The sequence below is a fragment of the Salvelinus fontinalis genome, chromosome 2 (genome assembly GCF_029448725.1).
Source record: "Salvelinus fontinalis isolate EN_2023a chromosome 2, ASM2944872v1, whole genome shotgun sequence".
Lineage (NCBI taxonomy): Eukaryota > Metazoa > Chordata > Actinopteri > Salmoniformes > Salmonidae > Salvelinus > Salvelinus fontinalis.
Window position 1 is genome coordinate 81,384,343 of NC_074666.1, and position 10,961 is coordinate 81,395,303.

A 10,961-nucleotide genomic window follows, 5' to 3' on the forward strand; every position below is an offset into this window, starting at 1 on the left:
AAGAGGAGGAAAGGAAGACACTGGGAGAAGAGGGAGGGGTTGTGGGAAAGAGAAAAAAAGAAAAGCAACCAGAAGCGCTAGCCAGGAACTCGTGCCAGTAAACTCAGAGACAATGAACCTCCGCCAGATGTTGCGCCATTCGGCCTTGCTCGCTCCGGCAAAGAGATGAGAGCCGACTAACCATTTTTCACTGTCAGCCAGAACAACGGGGCCTTGCAGAGGGAAATTAAGACATGCGCGACGTGCGACGGTGGTGGCGCCCTGCTCCGACGTTGGCTGCCGAAATTACTGGCTGTGGAGAGGAGAGGTAGAGAGGTGGTGACTGTGACAGTCGGGGCTGGCGTAGGAGAAAAAAGCCCGAACACACGCCACCTGGCCGCTGACAGCTCTGTCAGAACGCATCGGGTCTCCCGCGACACAGCGAAGGGGTTCTGATCCGGTGTGCCGTCTCTCAGGGGCAGGGATAATTGTCGTCAGCGCCAACAGAGCCATCGTCATGGCAGCACGTCTGCCTGTATATCGTTGTGGCCTAACTGTATCTGTGCAGACTGCTTTCCTCTATGGAGGGAACATCACTGATCTAAAATGGAACTGGGACAACAACTGATGAATATACAAAAATAGCTTAAACAGGATGAATATATGAAAATCTATTTAAAATGGGATTCAGTTTGTCGAAATGTAGGTCAACACAACTGAAATGGGCGACGTGAAATGTTAATCTGAAAACTCCTTTGTCGAGTGAGACTTTGTCTAATCCCCTTTCTTTGGTAGCTGGGGAAAACCTGTCGCTTCTCTCCCGTTCTCTTTAATGAACACTGACACCCTTGTCAGCACCAGAAAATCAACCGATTTTATTCGGGAGGAGGAGGGGGGGGGGGGGGGGTGCAACCCCCTATGTCCCCTCAAACCCACCAGACCTTAGTTGCTGGACAGTCTTCTCCCAGCTGTTTCTTATTCATCTGGGGTGGAGGGGGTGTCCCTGTCTGTCCCCGTGGTGGGGGTTTGGGGGGCTGGGGACCCTCCTGTCCCAGTGGTCCATTGCCTTGCTGTCCCATCAATAACGGCCCGGGTGACAGGGCTGAAGGGGGCACAGTGCAGACCCCTGGCCTGAGGCCTGTCCTCCCGATCAGCCAACAATGCCCACAGCTTGGGCCCTGCCCGGCCTGGCAGCCCCCCAAACGTCACACACACACACACAGCTCATCCAAAACAGCTCCCTCTTCCCATTCTCTTGCTTGGTTTCTCTTACAAAGCCACAATTGCACTCTTGTCCTTCCTCTGTTTTAGCAATCTGGCACTTTAGAGCAGGGGATACATCCACAGCATGGGAAAGAGGGAGGTATGGTATCTCTCTCCCTCTTTCTCTTTCTCGTTCCCTCTGTGCAGCTACAGGTCTCTATAGTATGTTACGTACCGGCCGGTATCATTCCCTCCGGATCTCCCCCACCTAAAGGAGAGTTGCCAGGACTGGTTCATCTCGGCCTGCCAGACAGCCATGTCTCTCTCACCACTCCACATCTGGCCTAAAACCCCCACCTCCCTCCTCCTCTACCTCTCCCTCTCCCTCATACAGACCCTGCAGCCTTGCTTCTCATCAATTACGTCTCTGATGTGGTATATATGCCTGCACACAGCAATATACAAATTCACTGCAACACACTCGCATATGTCCACACAAAGTCAGATACATACTTCACCCAAAAACCATAGCTTTCATTTCATAACTAAAAGAACACAAACCACCACACACAAATGCTCACCCCAGCACACAAACACGCTGTGGAATAGCAGGATTATGAGTACAACCAGAGGTGGTAGCATCCATTTGCACGCACCCCACCATACAAAACACAAAGACAATGCCTTTAATCAAGTCAAAGAATTCCACCACTAACTTGACTTTACCGAAGAAGTCAAACAAATTGTTAATACCATCAGTCTTCTAGAATGTATGTATTCTAAATAGTAGTAGAAAGGCCAGAGCATCTGGTCCTTCCTTTGTGGCTTAGCCAATAAACTCAGACCAGGAAGTCCCGGGTGATTGCGCCAATGCCCATTGGTGGACTGATTAGAGTCAGAGATCTGTGCAATTAAAGCAGCGTGACAACTGGTAATGAACCTTTGAACAGGAAACACACGATGGACTATTTAAAAGAGAAGTGGCTTCATCCCTCCATCCATCTCTGACAGAGGAAAGGAGCGGAGGAGGAGGAGGAGTGCAAGGCGAACAACAGGCGAGAGTGTCAGAAGACATCAAACAATGAATCAGTCTGAAATCTATGATCTCCAGCTGCTCCAGCTGTTGCTGGGACTCAGAGCAGAAGAGATAGAGGAAACACCAACAATATGAAAACAGCGGCATCAGATTATACAGGGATGGAAGTGCTTGGCGTTGCAAACACAGACTTTGTCGGTTGGTGGTGTGTTGATGAGGGATCAGGTCTGGTGAAAGTGGCTGGGCTGCTGGTGTGGTGCAGATAGGGTTGAGACTGATATACAGGTGTGACTGAGTACAGGGGAAAGCAGGCATGGACATGAGTAAGAGGGTTTTATGGAATATTTACTGATGATAGTGTTGAAGCTTTGAGCCATGGCTGGAAGCGTTGGACTTAATTCTTTGAACTAGCCTACACTGTTTATGTGGTTATTCAAGTATATCTACTGAACTGAATTTATTCATAAATTACCGGTTTCGGTCATCCACATTTCTTTTTTTAGGTATCAAGTAAAGTACTGCTCTAAAATGATGTGAACCTACCATAAAACAAAGTCAGCTGTAGCTTTTCAGTGAGCTCATCCCAGGGCCAGTAGGCTGCTGGGTCGTAGGCGTCAGAGAGGAGCGTAAGCCTCCCAGGCGTTCAGCAGGAATGTGTCGGCTGGGTGATGAATGGCTGCTGAGAGGCCTGAGCCCAGAGGCAGAGCTGCACCGTGGGGCTCACCTGGTCAAGTTGTGTGGGCAGGACACTGCTGGGTTTGGGCTGCTGGGGAGGTAAAGGCAAGGACTGACCCTGGGGCTGCCGGGGGAGAGGTGTGTGTGTGTGTGTGTGTGTGTGTGTGTGTGTGTGTGTGTGTGTGTGTGTGCGCACCGGAGATAGACTTCCAGGTATTCCAGCATCCACTCATAAGGGTGCGTGAGGGCAGGCGGTGTGAGAAGTGTACAGGAGTAGAGAGCAGCCTAAGAAGGGGGGTGGACAGGGGTAGGGGTAAGGGGAGTTCAGCCAGAGGTGACTTGTGAGGGCTCGTCTTCAGCGCTGGATGTGTTATCAGAGACAGGGAGGCTTGGCGGCAGAGACTGTAGACACCTCTGTGGCCTGACTTTTGCAGGCCTCTCCACCACAGGACCTGATGTGTGGTGATTAACTAGCAATGTGGCCACTATGTTCAATCATTACTCTCACTGCGGCTACAGCTAAACCTAGCTCCTCAGATCTTATTTAACTGGGGAAATGGTTTTGTTAGATGAGCAATAATGACTGCTTAAAATAAATAATTCAAATACTGAGCTATGTTGTATCCTAAAAAAACATTTGGAAACGATATTATTTTATACTTATACAATTTCTCAGAGAAAGAGATTTTGTTCAACAAGTCATTTAAAAAATCTCAAAAACGTAGGGGTCAAAATTATTGACACCCCTAAATATTCTTATAAATAAAATAGTCAACAGTTTAGTAATTGGTCCCGTATTCCTAGCTACATCAAGCTTGTTGCAGGCTTTGGTTTTTCCATTTATGTTTTGAGGTTGGACTTTAGCACGTACAGCTTGTTAGCACATAGGGCACACTGATTGGTGTCACCTGATTAGTCAGTATGTGTTACACCTGTGCTATTTGCCGTCTTGTTAGTCAGAGGGTGTTTCACCTGTGCTGGCCCAGGTGCTACTTAAGAGTGGCTGACCCAGTGCTCCAGTTGTCTTGATAGATGTGGAGGGTTAACACCTTTAGTTGCTTCTCCCTATTTTGATTTCTAGACAAACAATCTTTTATCTGATTACGGGTTAGCTTCCTGTCAATAAGTTTGGTGTTGATATTTATTTTTGTTTGCCTCTTAGTGGGTACATTTAGTGGGCACTCATGGTGGGTGTCTTTTAGGTTCCAGTTGTTGTTGCTAGTCAACTTTCTTTGGACACCTCCATAAGTGTCTTTCAGAACCCCTCCTAAAACCTGACCTGTTTCATTTTGTTTGTTGTTCAGTGACTGTTTGTTAGTGTCCTCATCTGTTTGATCGACATTGTTTTCTGTTTTCTTGCTGGGGAACGTGACAGACTACGAACTTGTTGGATGCATTTGCAGTTTGTTTTGATTGCGTTTCAGATTTTGCGCCCAATAGAAATGAATGGTAAATAATGTGTTGTCATTTTGTAGTCACTGTTATTGTAATTATGAATAGAATGATTCTAAACACTTCTACGTTAATGTGGAAGCTACCATGATTATGGATCATCCTGAATAGAATGAGTAAAAAAGTTAGAGGGTCAAAGAGCATACCCCCAAAACATGCCAACCTCCCCTGTTATTGGTAATGTTGAGAGGTTAGCATGTCTGGGGGGGGAATGACCCTCACAGGAAAAACCACATGAATTACACATGTGAACATGTGATCTCATCTGATCATGTGATTTTATGGGAAGTTAATCTGATAACATGTGACATGCGCATTAACATGTGATAACATGAAACTACACGTGACAACATGGGGATGCTACATTTACATGTGGAAAGATGTGTTATTGGAACACTTCACATGTAACATTGGCGGAGATTCTATTATCTGGCACAGGTTCCCCCTGTGGGAGGAGTTTACACCAGGTGAAAAGGGATTGCATTCGTTTCGGAGCCCACAGTGAAGTCGGCTCAAAACAAAAAGTGACGTAAATTTAAGCACATGGACTAATGAGTAGGATTCTGTGTTTTCACATGCAAAACTGATTGATTTTGATTAAAACACCTTATCTGCCTTCCCAATGAAAACGAGTTTGAAAATTACAACATACACTGAGTGTACAAAACAATAGACGGACCAGGTGAATCCTATGAAAGCTATGATCTCTTATTGTCACCTGTTAAATCGACTTCAATCAGTATAGATGAAGGGCAGGAGACAGGTTAAAGAAGAATTGTCAAGACCAGAGACATGGATTCTGTATGTGTGCCATTCAGAGGGTGAATGGGCAAGACAAAAGATTTAAGCGCCTTTGAACGGGTTATGGTAGTAGGTGCCAGGCGCACCGGTTTGGGTGTGTCGAGAACTGCAATGCTGCTGAGCTTTTCATGTTCAACAGTTTCCTGTGTGTATCAAGAATGGTCCACCACCCAAAGGACATCCAGCCAACTTGACACAACTGTTGGAACCATTGGAGTCAACATGAGCCAGCATCCCTGTGGAACGCTTTCGACATCTTGTAGAGTCCACGCCCCGACGAGTTGAGGCTGTTCTGCAACTCAATATCCAATGTTCCTGATGCTTTGTACACTCAGCGTTTATTTTATGGAATATAGATGTATGTTTCTGGATGATGCTCCATGCTGCCTTGTGACAAGACCGAGTGGTGCAGATTAGTGTTCGATTTGAGAAGGGTTTTGCCAGTTCACGTCACGGGTCATAGCCGGCTACACCAAGGCTCAGGTTAATAGAACTCTATGTTTTCATGTGCTCACATGTTGTCATATGTTTCCTTTCATGTTGTCACATGTTGCTTTACATGTTGTCACATGTTATCCCATTAACTTCACATGCGAAACACGTGATCATGTGAAACTCATGTGGTTTTCCTGTGCAGGCGAGGACCATGTTAGGATTTTTAGAAGATGTTCTCAAGACACTTGTTTGACCAGTCGTCAGGACGTCACATGATGGTCCAAAACCATTATAATAAAGTAATGGTATGGTGGTACGCTATTCATCTAAAATATGACCCCACCTGGTATTTGAACCTCTGGATTTGAGGTGTGCTGATCTTTCTGCTGCGTGACGGTCTGTCGCAGTGTCCCACACATTCATTCCCTATATTACATCTCCACACCTAGCAAAAGAGTGGCATCTGCACTGCTATTTGAGTTATGAGTTAATCGGATTATTCTCTCGTTATTGATTTAGTTGACTTATTTAAGCAATTTGAGGGTTTTCTGTATAGTTGTCTATTGTTGGAGGGGCATATGATTCTGTTTTAATGTTACTCCTGAAACACTGATAAATATAATCGTTTTTCTTGAGTGTATTTTACAAAGCGGAGATTTACTTCGAAGTCTACAGTGTAGAAATACAGGTGAAACCAGCCGTTGACACAGACATTGTGGCATAGCAAAGATATTGGGATACAATGAATCAAGAGGTTGTTGAAATCCCAGGTGAGGACACATTTAATAATAATTACGATATACAGTGCCTTCAGAAAGTATTCATACCCTTTGACTTATTCCACATTTTGTTGTGTTACACACTGAATTCAAAATGGATAAAAAATATTTAAAAATCTCACCCCTCTACACCCAATACCACATAATGACAAAGTGAAAAGATGTATTTAGAAATGTTTGCTAATTTATTTAAAATTAAATAGACATTTCTAATTTACATAAGTATTCAATCAATACATGTTAAAATCACCTTTGGCAGCTATTAGAGTTGTGAGTCTTTCTGGGTAAGTCTCTAAGAGATTTGCACATGTGAATTGTACAATATTTGCCCATTTATTATTGAAAAAGTTCTATAAGCTCTGTCAAATTGGTTGTTACACATTGCTAGACAACCAATTTCAAGTCTTGCCATAGATTTCCAAGCAGATTTAAGTCAAAACTGTAACTCGGCCACACATTCACTGTCTTTGTAAGCAACTGCAGTGTAGATTTGGCCGTGTGTTTCAGGTTATTGTCCTGCTGAAAGGTGAATTCATCTCCCAGTGTCTGGTGGAAAGCAGACAACCAGGTTTTCCTCAAGGATTTTGCCTGTGCTTAGCTCCATTACGTTTTTTCTTTTATCCTGAAACCCCCCCCCAAGTCCTTAACAATAACAAGCACACCCATAACATGATGCAGCCATGACTTGCTTTAAAATATGGAAAGAGGCACTCAGTAATGTGTTTTATTGGATTTGCCCCAAACACAACAGTTTGTATTCAGGAAAAAAGGTAATTGCTTTGCCACATTTTTTGCAGTTTTACTATAGTGCCTTGTTGCAAACAGGATGCAAGTTTTGGAATATTTTTATTCTGTACAGGCTTCCTTGACACTCTGCCAATTAGGTTAGTATTGTGGAGTAACTACAATGTTGTTGATCCATCCTCAGTTTTCTCCTATAACAGCCATTAAACTCTAACTGTTTTAAAATCACTATTGGCCTCATGGTGAAATCCCTGAGCGGTTTCATTCTTCTCCGGCAACTGAGTTAGGAAGGACGCCTGTAGCATTGTAGTGACTGGGTGTATTGATACACCATCCAAAATTTAAGAAATTACGTCACCATGCTCAAAGGGATATTCAATGTCTACTTTTTCCCATCTACCAATGGGTGCCCTTCTTCGTGAAGCATTGGAAAACCTCCCTGGTCTTTGTGGCTGAATCTGTATTTGAACATCACTGCTCGACTGAGAGACCTTACAGATAATTGTATGTGTGATTAGGTACAGAGATTAGGTTGTCATTCAAAAATCATGTTAAACGGTATTATTGTGCACTGTGAGTCCATGCAACTTTTTATGACTTGTTAAGCAAATGTTTACTCATGAACTTATTTAGGCTTGCCATAACAAAGGGGTTCAATATTTATTGACTCAAGACATTTCAGCTTTTCATTTGTAACTTTCAAAAATGTCAAAAAACATAATTCCACTTTGACATTATGGGGTATTGTGTGTAGGCCAGTGACAAAAGCATCTACATTTAATGCATTTTCAATTCTGTCTGTAAAATGTGGAAAAAGTCAAGGGGTATTAATACTTTCTGAAAGGACTGTAAATAAACATACACAATGTAGTCATGTGTGTCAAATATGTAAGATGAAAATACTGTATGTTAAAAGCACTGTCTGTGTCATCATGACTCATTTTTATCACATGTGGAGTGTTCCCAAAACACATTAATTCACATGTACTGTAAAATGTCTCATAAAATGTCAGGTTTTCACATGAGTTCACATGTGAAATAATGTGATTTTCCATGTTAAATCATGTGTTTTTTCCTTAAGGGGGTCTTTGACCCTCTGTAACTTTCTCACTCATCATTATTCTTGACTCTTTCAAAATTATCCATGATCGTGATAACATCCACATTAATATAGAAGTGTTTAGAAACATATTATATTCTTATTTATAATCAAATTTACTCCAAAATGACACAATACATTATTTACCATTAATTTCTGTTGGGGACAAAATAATCTGAAACACACACAAAAAAAATGCAAATACATCCAACTTGTTTGTAGAGGCACAAGCTTGATGTAGTTATTGTGTTCTAGGAATATGCGACCAAATACTAAACTTTTCACTATTTTATTTTTAAGAATCTTTAAGGGTGTAATGTTGACTCCTACCTTTTTGAGAAAAAAAATGTTTTGTTAAACAAAATCTTTATCTGAGCAATTGTATTAGTAGAAAATAATATAATTTCCATTTTCTTTGGAGCGTACAATATAGCTCAGTATTTTATTTATTTTATACAGTCATTATTGCTCCTCTTAATCAAGGGTGTCAATCAATTCGGACCCCACTGTACAAACACAAACACACACTCATCCTTGTGGAGCCATCACTCCCTCAGCCCTGTCACCCTACACTCCCTCTCTCTCCTGGCTCGGCGCGGCTCGTAAACAACCCAGAAGGCCCGTGGGTCCGTCCGGACGGAGAGCTCAGGGAGACCCGTATTCATCACAGTGATAGGCCCACTTAAGCTCTTCTCCTCACCTAATTATCCATCTGATTTATAGGGACAGGCCTCTGGCCGATGGATCTCCCTCATGGAAGCCAATCAACCTCCAGCTCAGCCCCAGCCTGAATCTCAGCCCCAGCCACATTGAGACTCACACTGTCTCTCTCCTGGGTGGCTGTGATTTACTCTGGTCCAGACAGGAGCACACATAACTCCCACCTTCTCTTCACCTCAGTCTAGTAACGCTAAGCCCTAGATCAGCTCCGATTATAGCATTGTATGAATGGCTCTCTGAACAAGTCGGGAAAGAGAGGAGATTTAGAGGACAGATGTTTCCAAAAAAATGTAATTTCAAACTATCCTGTTCAATTATCTGGCATTGAAAGTGATTGTACTAAATGATGCTCAGGTGGGCAGACCTGAGGTACTGTTTGCTGCTCAATTAAGGGATTGTACTTCATTCGCTGTATACTAAAAGCTTGGTGTGTAGGTGTTGTATAGGTTTTGTGGGTGTTGTGTATGTGTTGCTAAGGCCTGCGTGGAGAACTGTAAAACGAGAATGGAGGGAGACGAGAATGTGGCCTCAGGGACCTCTCTCTCTCTCACCCTCTCCTACCTGTTAACCTCTGTAAAAAAGAAAGAACTTTAGACATGTCAAACCTCTGGTGTTTGTTCTGTCACCTGCGACCAAAGGGTCCAAACTCTGTCATCATCACCATCAAACCAAAACACATTTGTGCGCATGTAAACAGATGAGAAAGGCATCTCCCTTTTTCATTTACTTGCACCATTGGTCCAACCCATGTACAGTCATTGCATGTGTGCTCTTCCTATCAACTTGACAATGTGTTATCTCTTATTAAGAGTTTCAAAGAACGGTTCAAGCTGGAATATGCCAAGCGAGGGCTAACAGGAGAGGAGAACTGAGGGAAGGAGAAGAGGGGAGAGTGACAGGCACTGAAGGGTGTAAAAGGGCTGGAGAAGAGAAGTTGACCTGAGTTTCGCTTTCCTCCTCGGCATCTGAGCTGCACCTGTCTCCCATCCCTCTATCTTTCCACTCCCTCCCTCTGTACCCTTCATACCCCTCCGTCCGCTGGGCTCCTGACAGGCCCTGATGGCTTACAAGCTTCCAGAGGGAGGGGCGCTCCTACTGAGGCTTGCTGGTTGGAATTCCCCAGGTCTCTTGTTCCCTGGCTGGACCCTTCAACACAGACATAGACCTAGCCAGGCTGCAGCCTCAACACAAGCGAAGTGGATCAAAAAGGGGCATGTGCTGGCCAGGGATGAGGGGTGGTCTGGAGTTGGAGATGTTCCTTAGACAGTGGTGGAACTACATACTGTCTGTGTGTTTGTTGTCAGTGGGCAGGATATGGAAGATGGACATGGTGGGTGGACGCTGCCGGTGGATGACCCTTCCCTGATCTTGCCCCTTAACTCCTCCTTGTCCCCCACCACCACTTTCACCTCTCCGTAACCTTTCAGATAAGATATGGTGTGGTTTCGCTCGGCATTTAGTGTACAATTACTCTCTTGTACATGATGAGTGAAACATTTGATAGATGTAGACTCACACGGACAACATTCTCCAACACATGAAAACACATGAGCTCTGTGCCACACATTCATGGCGAGTTCATGAGCTGGACTCCCCTCTCCTGTTCCGTTCCACATGTTGAGAATTAGCGCGCGGACAGTCAGACAGGCGGGAGGGACAGGAGACTGACAGGCCGAGCTCTCCTGTTATTCTTGGCGGAAGAGGAAGGAAGGTCTGGGAGGAATGGCTCTCTGATCGGTCACGGGACCGCAACCAAACGCACTGCTGACGCGAACACGAAAAAGGACGGGCAGAAAAAAAAACGGTTTGGAATGACAGCTGACCGGCCCTTACCCTCTGCCCCTGCAGCCTTTAACCCCTTCCTCTCTCAAGCCCTTCATCCCTCCTCTCCTCTCTCCCGCTGTGAACTGTGGGTGTTTCGGAGGGGTCGAGGCGAATGCACTGAGTTTGACCTGTCTCCATGTCACCCTGTCTTCCCAACACTCCACCCTACCTCCTCCTTCCACTACAACCACGCTCACTCCCTTACACACATACA